The sequence below is a fragment of the Phocoena sinus genome, chromosome 10 (genome assembly GCF_008692025.1).
Source record: "Phocoena sinus isolate mPhoSin1 chromosome 10, mPhoSin1.pri, whole genome shotgun sequence".
In the NCBI taxonomy this organism is placed as follows: domain Eukaryota; kingdom Metazoa; phylum Chordata; class Mammalia; order Artiodactyla; family Phocoenidae; genus Phocoena; species Phocoena sinus.
In genome coordinates, this window is record NC_045772.1 from 21,880,676 (window position 1) to 21,894,489 (window position 13,814).

Below are 13,814 nucleotides of genomic sequence, written 5' to 3' on the forward strand. Positions count from 1 at the left end.
CATTATGGGATCTATATACCACCAATTATAGACAATACTAAAAAAAAAAAAAAAAAAAAAATGTGATTCTAGTGCCAGAATAGAGAAATTGGTGAATACAAGAGAACCCCTAGAAACAGACCAACAGTACATACTGGCTTACCTTCAAGATGTTGTCAGTTTGGTTCCAGACCACTGCAGTAAAGCATATATCGCAATAAAGCAAGTCACATGAACTGTTTTTGTTTCCCAGTGCATATAGAAGTTATGTTTACTCTATACTGTAGTCTGTTAAGTGTACAATACCATTATATTAAAAAAGCAATGTACATACCTTAATTGAAAAATTCTTTATTGCTAAAAAATCATAACCATCATCTGAGCCTTTAGCAAGTTGTAATTTTGCTGGTGGAGGGTCTTACTTCTGTATTGATAGCTGCTGACTGATCTGGGTGGTGGTTGCTGAAGTTTGGGGTGGCTGTGGCAATGTCTTAAAATAAGATGGCAATGAAGTTTGCCCCATCGATGAACTCTTCCTTCCATGAACGATTTCTTTGTAGCAGGGGGTGTTGTCTCATAGCATTTTACCCATAATGTAACCTCTTTCAAAATTGGAGTCAGTCCTCTCAAACCTTGTTGCTGCTTTATCAACTAGGTTTATGTGGTATTCTAAATTCTTTGTTGTCATTTCAACAGTCTTCACAGTGCCTTCACCAGGAATAGATTCTGTCTCAAGAAACCACTTTTGTTGCTCATTCATAAGAAGCACCTCTTCATCTATTCAAGGTATATCATGAGATGGCAGCAGTTTGGTCACATCTTTGGTTTCCACTTCTAATTCTAGTTCTCTTGCTACTTCCACCACATCTGCAGTTATTTCCTCCACTGAAGTCTTGAGCCCCTGAAAGTCAGCCATGAGAGTTGGAATCAACTTCTTCCAAATTCCTGTTAGTATTTTGACCTCTTCCCATGAATCACAAATGTTCTTAATGTCTTTCAGAAGGGTGAATCCTTTCCAGAAGGTTTTCTTTTTTTTTTTTTTAACATCTTTATTGGGGTATAATTGCTTTACAATGGTGTTAGTTTCCTCTTTATAACAAAGTGAATCAGCTATACATATACATATATCCCCATATCTCCTCCCTCTTGCGTCTAAGTCAGAAGGTTTTCAATTGACTTTGCCCAGATCCATCAGAGGAATCATTATCTATGGCAGATTTAGCCTTATGAAATGTATCTTAAATAATAAGACTTGAAAGTTGAAGTTACTTCTTGATATGTGGGCTGTAGAATGGATGTTTTGTTAGCAGGTGTGAAAACAACATTAATCTTATTGTACATCTCCATCAGAGTTCTTGGGTGACCAGATGTATTGTCATTGAACAGTAATATTTGGAAAGGAATCTTGTTTTCTGAGCAGTCGGTCTCAACAGTGGGCTTAAAATATTCAATAGACCACGTTGTAAACAGATGGGCTATCATCCAGGCTTTCTTGTTCCATTTATAGAACATAGACAGAGTAGATTTAGCATAAGTCTTAAGGGCCCTAGGATTTTCAGAATGGTAAATGAGCATTGGCTTCAATTTATTTTTAATTAATTAATTAATTAAAAAAAATTGAAGTATAGTTGATTTACAGTTGGCTTAAAGTCACCAGGTGCATTAGTTCCTAACAAGAGAGTCAGCCTGTCCTTTGAAGCTTTGAAGCCAGATGTTGACTTCTCCTCTTTAGCTATGAAAGTCCTAGATGGCATAGTCTTCTAAAGTAAGACTGTTTCGTCTACACTGAAAATCTGTTGTTTAGCGCAGCTACTTTCATTAGTTATTTTAGTTAGATCTTCTGGATAGCTTGCTATAGCTTCTACATTAGCACTTGCTGCTTCATCTTTCACTTGTGTGTGTGTGTGTGTGTGTGTTGGTTTTTAAAATGTATTTATCTGTCTATCTATCTATCTATGTATCTATCTATCTATCTATCTATCTTACTGGAATCTTAGTTCCCCGACCAGGGAACAAACCCAGGCCCCCTGTAGTGGGAGTGCAGTGTCCTAACCGCTGGACTGCCAGGGAATTCCCTCATCTTGCACTTTTATGTGATGGAGATAGAGTCTTTCCTTAAATCTCATGAACCAACCTCTGCTGGCTTCAAACTTTTCTTCTGCAGCTTTTTCACCTCCCTCTCAGCCTTCATAGAATTGAAGAGAGTTAGGATCTTGCTCTGCGTTAGGTTTTTGCTTAAGGGAATGTTGTGGCTCATTTGATCTTCTATCCAGACTACTAAAACTTTCTTCTTATCAGCGGTAAGGCTGTTTCACTTTTTTATCATTTATGTGTTCATTGGAGTTGCACTTTTAATTTCCTTCAAAAACTTTTCCCTTGCATTCACAATGTGGCTAACTGTTAGTGCAACAGGCCTAGATTTTAACCTGTCGTGGCTTTTGACATGTCTTCACTAAGCTTAATCATTTCTAGCTTTTGATTTAAAGTGAGAGATGTGTGATTCTTTCTTTCAGTTGAACACTTAGAGGCCACTGTAGGGTTATTAATTGTCCTCATTTCAATACTGTGTCTTGGGGAAGAGGGAGGCCTCAGGAGAGGGAGAGAGGTGGAGAATGGCGGTCTGTGGAGCCGTCAGAACACGTACAAGATTCATCAAGTTCACTGTCCTATGTGGACATATTTCTTGATGCCCCAAAACAATTCATAGATCATCATAACAGATATAGTAATAAATAAGAATTTGAAATATTGTGAGAATTACTAAAATGAATTGCAGAGACATGAATTGAGCAAATGCTGTTAGAAAACAGTGAAGATAAACTTGTTCAACACAGAGTTGCAACAAATCTTCAGTTAAAAAGAAAAGCAAGTCCATTCTCTATGTCTGCATCTTTATGCCTGCCCTGCCACTAGGACACAGTGGGGGAAGGGGAAGCTGGGACAAAGCAAGAGAGTAGCGTTGACATATATACACTACCAAATGTAAAATAGATAGCTAGTGGGAAGCTACTGCATAGCACGGGGAGATCAGCTCGATGCTTTGTGACCACCTAGAAGGGTGGGATAGGGAGGGTGGGAGAGAGGCTCAAGAGGGAGGGGATATGGGGATATATGTATACATATTGCTGATTCACTTTGTTGTACAGCAGAAACTCACACAACATTGTAAAGCAATTATACTCCAATAAAGATATAAAAAAAAATCAGTATCTGCAAAACAGTAAATTGAAGTGCAATAAAATGGGGTATACCTGTATAAAAATTTAGTTTAAGATAAAGTTAACACTTGAAGGAAGCAGGAAGAGGAAGAATGATTCAATAAAAAATCCTGAAAAAGTGTTTTAATTATTGAGAGGGGAGAAAAAGTTCAGTTCTTTACCTCATAACGATTTAGCTCCCCTGCCCTCATCTGGGCCTGTTGCCTCTAATCCAGAGACTATGTGTTTTATTCATTTCAGGGGATAAATCTCCCATTCTGCTGTTTCAAGAAGAAGAAGCAATCTGAGAACTTGACTGATTTAGATTTTCAACGAATGTTGTTGGATATTTGAATATTTCATTCCTTTTTATTGCTGAGTAGCATTCCATTGTATGAACATATCACAATTTTTTTTTTTTTTTGCGGTACACAGGCTTCTCACTGTTGTGGCCTCTCCCGTTGCGGAGCACAGGCTCCAGACGCGCAGGCTCAGTGGCCATGGTTCACAGGCCCAGCTGCTCCGCAGCATGTGGGATCTTCCCGGACCGGGGCATGAACCCGTGTCCCCTGCATTGGCAGGCGGACTCTCAACCACTGCGCCACCAGGGAAGACCCATATCACAATTTTTTAAATCGATTTACCTGTTAATAGACATTTGGGTTATTTCAGTTTGGGGCTAGTATAAATAAAGCTGCTATGTATATTTATGTATAAGTCTTTGTATAGAAACATGCTGTCATTTCTGTTGACTAAATATCTAGAGTGGAATGACTGGATTGTATGGTAGTTCAGTGTTTGAGAGTTGTGGTTGATTTACATCCCTGTCAACATTGGTATGTGAAGTATTCTTAATCAGCACCACTGTAATAGATATGAGTAGTATCTCATGGTTTTAATTTGCATTTCTCTCAAGACAAATGATGTTGAGCACCTTTCCATGTTCTTACTTGCCATGTGTATATCTTCTTTGCTGAAGTATCTGTTCAAATCCTTTGCCCATTTTTTTTTTTTGAATATTGCCCTCAGGTTCACAGCTGCTAAATTATTTTATTTTATTTTAATTTTGGCTGTGTTGGGCCTTCGTTTCTGTGCAAGGACTTTCTCTAGTTGCGGCGAGTGGGGGCCACTCTTCATCGCAGTGCGCGGGCCTCTCACTATTGCGGGCTCTCTTGTTGGAGCACAGGCTCCAGACACGCAGCCTCAGTAGTTGTGGCTCACGGGCTTAGTTGCTCCGCTGCATGTGGGATCCTCCCATACCAGGGCTCGAACCCATGTCCCCTGCATTGGCAGGCAGATTCTCAACCACTGCGCCACCAGGGAAGCCCTGCCCATTTTTTTTTAAGGTCATTGATTTTTTTATCTATTATGGATCAAAGAATAGAAAAGAAAATGTGATTTGCAAAATTTTTCTCCCAGTCCCCATTTCCTTTTCATTCTCTTAACAGTGTCTTTGAAGAACAGAAGCTCATAATTTTGTTAAAGTCCAATTTGTCAAATTTTCTTGTGTGGGTCGTGCTTTGGTATTAAAATCTAGAAAATTTTTTGCTTAATCCAAGGTCACAAAAATTTCCCTGTACATTTTCTTGTAGAAGTTTTATGGTTTTAGGTTTTGCTTTTAGATCTATGATTTATTTTAAGTGAATTTTTGTATATGGTGTGGTGAGGATATACAGTTTTGTTTTGGATATGGTATGGCCTAAGGATATCCATTTGTTCCAACACAACTTTTTGATAAGACTGTTCGTTCTTTAATGAATTGCTGTTGCACCTGTGTCAAAATCACTTGCATATATGTGTAGGTGGACTTTCTATTCCTCTGTTCTCTTCAAATAATCTATCTTTAATACCATACAATGTCTTGTTTACTGTAGTTTTATCATAGTCTTGAAATCAGGTAGTGTAAGTATCCAACTTTGTTCTTCTTTTTCAGAGTTGCTTTGGCTATCCTAGGTCCTTTGTATTTTCATATGAATTTCCGAGTTAGTGAATTTCTACCAAAAAAGCTTGCTGGGATTCTGATTGCATTGTATTGAATCTAAAGATAAATCTGTGGAAAATTAACATCATAAAAATATTTAGTCTTCTGATTCATGAACTTGATATTATCTCACCATTTGTTTAGGTCCTCTTTAACTTTTCACAGCAATATTTTGTAGTTTTTAGTGTACAACTTTGTACATATTTTGTCAAATTTATTCTTAAGTATTTAATATTTTTCTTGATATTGTAAATGATATTTTAAAAAATTTTGACTTCTAATTGTTCTTTGCTAGCATATAGAAATATAGTTGACTTTTACCTATTGAGTTGTTTCTTGCAAACTTGCTAAACACACTTTTTTGGTTGTGTTTTTTTTGTTTTTTTTTTTGAGTAAGGTTTTCCTTTTTTTTAAACATTTTATTTTGAAATAATTTTAGATTTATGGAAGTATTATGAAGAAAGGTCAGAGAGTTCCCTATATTTTTTACAGAGGTTCCCCTAATTAAACACAATTTTAATTTTAGTAGCTTTTTTTGTAGATTTCATAGGATTTTTTACGTACATGACTATGTTGTCTTCAAGTAAAGATAGATTTTCTTCTTTCTTTACAATCTGGATGTCTTTTATTTCCTTTTCTTTTCACTGCATTTATAGCCACTACATTGGCTAAAATCTCTGGTACAAAAAAGTTTTTTGACTGCGTACATTATAGTTATTGGTGGTATATGACAAGGTAGGGCTCTCTGAGCCTCTCCCATTCTTTAAGTGGTCTGGGATTGAAACTGTATTGAGAATGGGAGATTCTCAGTGTGTTGGGAGATTGAGTTGGGGCAAGGACTCCCCAGCAGCTGAGCATATCTCTATTCCTCTCATGTTCTCGCTGTGGCTGGTGGCCCAGAGGGCTTTTACTCCTTGGAGGCCATGTGGATCATCAGTCCACTGCCCTATTACTGTAGCCAAATTCATGGTCCTACCAGGAAATGAGCTTGACAAAGTGGTTATTGAGGGCAATGCAAACGACGGTATCAAGGGTGAAAGAGTGGGTGTCACTGGTAAAGTTGCAGGAGACAGCAAGATTTTCGGTGTAGCCCAGGATGCTCTTTAGTGGGCCCTCTGATGCCTGCTTCACCGCCTTTTTGGTGTCATTATATTTGCAACTTTCTCCAGATGGCAAGTCAGATCTATGATCATCATACTGTTGGTGGGGACACAGAAGGCCATGCCAGTATGCTTCCTCTTCACCTCAGGAATGACTTTGCCAACAGTCTTGGCAGTGCTAGTAGATGCCAAAATGATGTTGTGGGAAACCCTGTGGCTGTCACTGTATAGTTTCCCAGAGGGGCCATCAATTTTCAGTCTTCTGGGTGGCAGTGATGGCATTGACTGTGGTCATGAGTCCCTCTACGATGCCAAAGTTGTCATGGTTACCTTGGCCAGGGGTGCCAGGTAGTTGATGGTGCAGAAGGCATTGCTGACAATCTTGAGGGAGTTGACATACTTCTCATGGTTTATGCCCATCACAAACATGGGGGTTTCAGCAAAAGGAGCAGAGATGATGACCCTTTTGGCTTCACCCTTCAAGCGAACCTTAGCTTACTCCAAGGTAGTGAAGACATGAGTGGACTTCACCATGTATCCAGCAGCAGCATCACCCCATTTGACATTGGCAGGATCTCATTACTGGAAGATGGAGATGGACTTTTCATTGATGACAAGCTTCCCAGTTTCAACCTTGACTGTGTCATCAAACTTGCCATGGGTAGAATCACATTGAAACATGTAGACCATGAAGTTCAGGTCTATGAAGGGTCATTGATGGCAACGTTTTTCACTTTGCCAGAGTTAAAAGCAGCCCTGGTGACCAGATATCTGATACAGACAAATCCATCTACTTCGATCTTCACTATCATGTCTTAGGGATGCAGCTGGCACTGCACAGGAAAATCAGCTGTCTGTTGAATGAAGAAAAGCAGAGAGCCTCCGGAAACATGTTGAGTAGAAGTGGGAAACAGAGATAACTTGCCCTGTTCTTGATCTTAAGGGGAATACATTCAGTCTTTCATCATTAAGATTATGTTAGCTATAAGTTTTTTGTAGATGTATTTTATAGGTTGATGAAATTTCCTTCTATTCCCAGTTTAGTAACAGTTTTTATTAGGAATTGATGTTGGAGTTTGGCAAATACTATTTCCATATCTGTTGAGATAATAGTGATTTTTCTGTTTTAGTTTGTTAATATAGTAATTTATGAATGTTAAAACAAATTTGCATTCCTGAAATAAGCTCCATTTCATCATGGTGTAGTGTTCTTTTCATATATTGTTGGATTCAACTTGCTAGAATTTTGCTGAGAATTTTTGCTTCTGTATTCATGAGTGATATATTGATCTGTAGTTCTTTCTTGTCATATGTCTTTGGTGTCATAGAATATTAGGCAGTATTTGTGCCTCTTCAATATTTTGGAATGATTTTTGTAGAACTGATACTATTTCTTCCTTAAATATCTGGCGTAATTCCCCATTGAAGCCACCTGGACCTGGACGTTTTTATTTTGTTTTGTGGGGAACGTTTTGTAACCACAAGTTCAAGTTCAGTTTCCTTAATAGATGTAGAGCTATTCAGGTTATCCTATTTTTAAAAATGAGTTTTGGTGGTTTGTGTTTTTCAAGAAACTTGTCCATTTCATCTAAGTTTTTTAATTTATTGGTATAAAGTTATTAAAAATATTCTCTTACTGTTCATATTTTTAGAATATGTAGTGATATTACCTCTCTGCTCCTAATTTAGTAATTTGTATCTTCTATTTTAATCCTTATCAGTTTGCCTATAGATTTTTAAATTTTATAGAGTATTTTAAAGAATCACTTTTTGATTTTATTGACTGTCTCTATTGTTATCCTGTTTTCTTTTTCACTGGTTTCCTTTCTTCTGCTTACTTTGGGGTTAATATGCTCTTCTTTTCCTGTTTCTTAAAGTGGAAGCTGAGGTCATCAATGTGGGACCTTTCTCTGATCTATCAGTGTCATTTTAATACTATAAATTTTTCTTTAGGTACTACTTTAGTTGCATCCCCAAAGTCTTGATATTTTGTGTTTTCTTTCTCTTTCAGTTGTAAATACATTCCAAAATCTTTTTGATATCTTCTTTGACTTATGTGTTATTCAGTTTCTAATATTTGTGGATATTAAAGATACCTTTTGGTGAACGATTTTTAATTTAATTGGAGTCAGAGAATATAGTTTTGTGATTTGAATCTTTTATTTTATTTTAAAATTTTTTAAAGCATCTTTATTGGAGTATAATTGTTTTACAATGGTGTGTTAGTTTCTGCTTTATAACAAAGTGAATCAGCTATACATATACATATATCACAATATCTCCTCCCTCTTGCGTCTCCCTCCCACCCTCCCTATCCCACCCCTTTAGGTAGTCACAAAGCACAGAGCTGATCTCCCTGTGCTATGCGGGGGCTTCCGACTAGCTATCGTTTTACATTTGGTAGTATATATAAGTCTATGCCACTCTCTCATTTCACCCAGCATACCCTTCCCCCTCCCAGTGTCCTCAAGTCCATTCTCTATGTCTTTATTCCAGTCCTGCCCCTAGGTTCTTCAGAACCTTTTTTTTTTTTAGATTCCATATATATGTGCTAGCATACGGTATTTGTTTTTCTGTTTCTGACTTACTTCACTCTGCATGACAGATTCTAGGTCCATCCACCTCACTACAAATAACTCAATTTCATTTCTTTTTATGGCTGAGTAATATTCCACTGTATATATATGCCACAACTTCTTTATCCATTCATCTGTCAATGGACACTTAGGTTGCTTCCATGTCCTGGCTATTGTAAATAGAGCTGCAGTGAACATTGTGGTACATGACTCTTTTTGAATTATGGTTTTCTCAGGGTATATGCCCAGTAGTGAGATTGCTGGGTCCTATGGTAGTTCTATTTTTAGTTTTTTAAGGAACCTCCATACTGTTCTCCATAGTGGCTGTATCAATTTCCATTGCCCCAACAGTGCCAGAGGGTTCCCTTTTCTCCACACCCTCTCCAGCATTTATTGTTTGTAGATTTTTTGATGATGGCCATTCTGACTGGTGTGAGGTGATACCTCATTGTAGTTTTGATTTCCATTTCTCTAATGATTAGTGATGTTGAGCATCCTTTCATGTGTTTGTTGGCAGTCTGTATATCTTCTTTGGAGAAATGTCTATTTAGGTTTTCTGCCCATTTTTGGATTGGGTTGTTTTGTTTTTAGTGAGCTGCATGAGCTGCTTGTATATTTTGGAGATTAATCCTTTGTCAGTTGCTTTGTCGGCAAATATTTTCTCCCGTTCTGAGGGTTTGCTTTTTGTCCTGTTTATGGTTTCCTTTGCTTTGCAAAAGCTTTTAAATTTCATTAGGTCCCATTTATTTATTTTTGGTTTTATTTCCATTTCTTTAGGAGGTGGGTCAAAAAGGATCTTGCTGTGATTTATGTCATAGAGTGTTCTGCCTATGTTTTCTTCTAAGAGTTTTATAGTGTCTGGCCTTACATTTAGGTCTTAATCCATTTTGAGTTTATTTTTGGGTATGGTGTTAGGGAGTGTTCTAATTTCTTTCTTTTACATGTAGCTTTCCAGTTTTCCCCGCACCACTTATTGAAGAGACTGTCTTTTCTCCATTGTATATTCTTGCCTTCTTTATCAAAAATAAGGTGACCGTAGGTGCGTGGGTTTATCTCTGGGCTTTCTATCCTGTTCCATTGATCTATATTTCTGTTTATGTGCCAATACCATACTGTCTTGATTACTGTAGCTTTGTAGTATATTTTGAAGTCCAGGAGCCTGATTCCTCCAGCTCCATTTTTCTTTCTCAAGATTGCTTTGGCTATTCGGGGTCTTTTGTGTTTCCATACATATTGTGCAATATTTTGTTCTAGTTTTGTGAAAAATGCCATTGGTAGTTTTATAGGGATTGCATTGAATCTGTAGATTGCTTTGGGTAGTATAGTCATTTTCACAATGTTGATTCTTCCAATCCAAGAACATGGTATATCTCTCCATCTGTTGATATCATCTTTAATTTCTTTCATCAGTGTCTTATAGTTTTCTGCATACAGGTCTTTTGTCTCCTTAGTTAGGTTTATTCCTAGATATTTTATTCTTTTTGTTGCAAAGGTAAATGGGAGTGTTTTCTTAATTTCTCTTTCAGATTTTTCATCATTAGTGGATAGGAATGCAAAAGATGTCTGTGCATTAATTTTGTATCCTTCTACTTTACCAAATTCATCGATTAGCTCTAGTAGTTTTCTGGTAACATCTTTAGGATTCTCTGTGTATAGTATCATGTCATCTGCAAACAGTGACAGTTTTACTTCTTCTTTTCCAGTTTGGATTCCTTTTATTTCTTTTTGTTCTCTGATTGCTGTGGCTAAAACTTCCAAAACTATGTTGAATAATAGTGGTGAGAGTGGACAACCTTGTCTTTTTCCTGATCTTAGAGGAAATGGTTTCCGTTTTTCACCATTGAGAATGATGCTGGCTGTGTGTTTCTCATGTGTGGCCTTTCTATGCTGAGGTAAGTTCCCTATGTGCCTGCTTTCTGGAGGGTTTTTATCCTAAGTGGATGTTGAATTTTGTCGGAAGCTTTTTCCGCATCTATTGAGATGATCGTATGGATTTCTCCTTCAATTTGCTAATATGGTTTATCACATTGGTTGATTTGCATATATTGAAGAATCCTTGCATTCCTGGGATAAACCGTACTTGATCATGGTGTATGATCCTTTTAATGTGCTGTTGGATTCTGTTTGCTAGTATTTGTTGAGGTTTTTTGTATCTATGTTCATCAGTGATATTGGTCTGTAGTTTTCTTTTTTGTGCCATCTTTGTCTTGTTTTGGTATCAGGGTAATGGTGGCCTCATAGAATGAGTTTGGGAGTGTTCCTCCCTCTCGGTATTTTGGAAGTGTTTGAGAAGGATAGTTGTTAGGTCTTCTGTAAATGTTTGATAGAATTCACCTGTGAAGCCATCTGGTCCTGGGCTTTTGTTTGTTGGAAAATTTTTAATCACAGTCAGAATTTCTGTGCTTGTGATTGGTCTGTTTATATTTTCTGTTTATTCGTGGTTCAGTCTTGGAAGGTTGTCGTTTTCTAAGAATTTGTCCAATTCTTCCAGGTTGTCCATTTTAGTGGCATATAGTTGCTTGTAGTAATCTCTCATGATCCTTTGTATTTCTGCAGTGTCAGTTGTTACTTCTCCTTTTTCATTTCTAATTCTACTGATTTGAGTCTTCTTTTTTTTCTTGATGAGTCTGGCTAATGGCTTATCTTCACAGAGAACCAGCTTTTAGTTTTTTTGATCTTTGCTATTGTTTTCTTCATTTATTTTTCATTTATGTCTAATGTGGTCTTTGTGATTTCTTTCCTTTTGCTAACTTTGGGATTTTTTTTTTTTTGTTGTTCTTCTCTAGTTGCTTTAGGTGTAAGGTTAGGTTGTTTATTTGAGACGTTTCTTGTTTCTTGAGGATTCTATTGCTATAAACTTCCGTCTTAGAAGTGCTTTTGCTGCATCCCATAGGTCTTGGGTCATCCTGTTTTCATTGTCATTTGTTTCTAGGTATTTTTTGATTTCCTCTTTGATTTCTTCAGTGATCTCTTGGTTATTAAGTAGTGTATTGTTTAGCTTCCATGTGTTTTTTTGCAGAGTTTTTTCTGTAATTGATATCTAGTCTCATAGCACTGTGGTCAGAAAAGATACTTGATACGATTTCAATTTTCTTAAATTTACCAAGGCTTGATTTGTGACCCAAGATATGATCTATCCTAGAGAATGTTCCATGAGCACTTGAGAAGAAAGTGTATTCTCTTGTTTTTGGATGGAATGTCCTATAAATATCAATTAAGTTCATCTTGTTTAATGTGTCATTTAAATTTTGTGTTTCCTCATTTATTTTCATTTTGGATGATCTGTCCATTGGTGACAGTGGGGTGTTAAAAGTCCCCTACTGTAATTGTGTTACTGTTGATTTCCCCTTTTATGGCTGTTAGCATTTGCCTTATATATTGAGGTGCTCCTACTTCGGGTGCATAAATATTTACAATTGTTATATCTTCTTCTTGGATTGATCCCTTGATCATTATGTAGTGTCCTTCTTTGTCCCTTGTAATGGTCTTTATTTTAAAGTCTATTTTGTCTGATATGAGAATTGCTACTCCAGCTTTCTTGTGATTTTCATTTGCATGGAATATCTTTTTTCATCCCCTCACTTTCAGTCTGTATGTGTCCCTAGGGCTGAAGTGGGTCTCTCTTAGACAGCATATATATATATGGGTCTTGTTTTTGTATCCATTCAGCCAGTCTATTTCTTTTGGTTGGAGCATTTAATCCATTTACATTTAGGATAATTATCGACATGTATGTTCCTATTACCATTTTCTTAATTGTTATTTGTTTATTTTTGTAGGTCTTTTCCTTCTCTTGTGTTTCCTGCCTAGAGAAGTTCCTTTAACATTTGTTGTAACGCTGGTTTGGTGGTGCTGAATTCTCTTAACTTTTACTTGTCTGTAAAGGTTTTAATTTCTCTGTTGAAGCTGAATGTGATCCTTGCTGTGTAGAGTAATCTTGGTTGTAGGTTTTTCCCTTTCATCACTTTAAGTATGTACTGCCTCTCCCTTCTGGCTTGCAGAGTTTCTGCTGAAAGATCACCTGTTAACCTTACGGGGATTCCCTTGTATGTTAATTGTTGTTTTTCCCTTGTTGCTTTTAATATATTTTCTTTGTATTTAATTTTTGATAGTCTGATTAATATGTGTCTTGGCATGTTTCTCCTTGGTTTTATCCTGTATGGGACTCTCTGTGCTACCTGGACTTTTTGAGTCTTTCGTTTCCCATATTAGGGACGTGTTCAACTGTAAAATCTTCATATATTTTCTCAGTCCCCTTCTTTTCCTCTTCTTCTTCTGGGACCCCTATAATTGGAATGTTGGTGTGTTTAATGTTGTCCCATGGGTCTCTGAGAGTGTCCTCCATTCTTTTCCTTCTTTTTTCTTTATTCTGCTCTGTGGTAGGTAGTTCCACTATTTTATCTTAGAAGTCACTTATCCGTTCTTCTGCCTCAGTTATTCTGCTATTGATCCCTTCTACAGAATTTTTAAGTTCATTTATTGTGTTGTTCATCATTGTTTGTTTGCTCTTTAGTTCTTCTAGGTCCTTGTTAAACGTTCTAGTATTTTCTCCATTCTTTTTCCAAGAATTTGGATCATCTTTACTATCATTATTCTGAATTCTTTTCCAGGTAGACTGCCTGTTTCCTCTTCATTTGTTTGTTCTGGTGGGTTTTTACCTTACTCTTTCATCTGTTGTGTGTTTCTGTGTCTTCTCATTTTGCTTCACTTACTGTGTTTTGGGTCTCCTTTTTGCAGGCTGCAGGTCCCTAGTTCCCGTAATTTTTGGTGTCTGCCCCCAGTGGCTAAGGTTGCTTCAGTGTGTTGTGTAGGCTTCCTGGTGGAGGGACTAGTGCCTGTGTTCTGGTGGACGAGGCTGGATCTTGTCTTTCTGGTGGGTAGGACTGCATCTTGTTCTGTGCTTTTGGGTGTCTATGACCTTATGATTTTAGGCAGCCTCTCTGCTAATGGATGGGGTTGTGTTCCTGTCTTGCTAGTTGTT

At 37.2% G+C, this 13,814-nt stretch overlaps 1 protein-coding gene and 1 pseudogene across 6 annotated transcripts in view; one reads left to right on the plus strand and one right to left on the minus strand.

Moving 5' to 3' along the window:
- ANKS1B (ankyrin repeat and sterile alpha motif domain containing 1B) overlaps window positions 1-13,814 on the plus strand; it is a 1,217,724-nt gene that overhangs the window by 156,991 nt on the left and 1,046,919 nt on the right. The window lies entirely within an intron of this gene.
- On the minus strand, window positions 6,065-7,060 carry LOC116760591 (annotated as a pseudogene).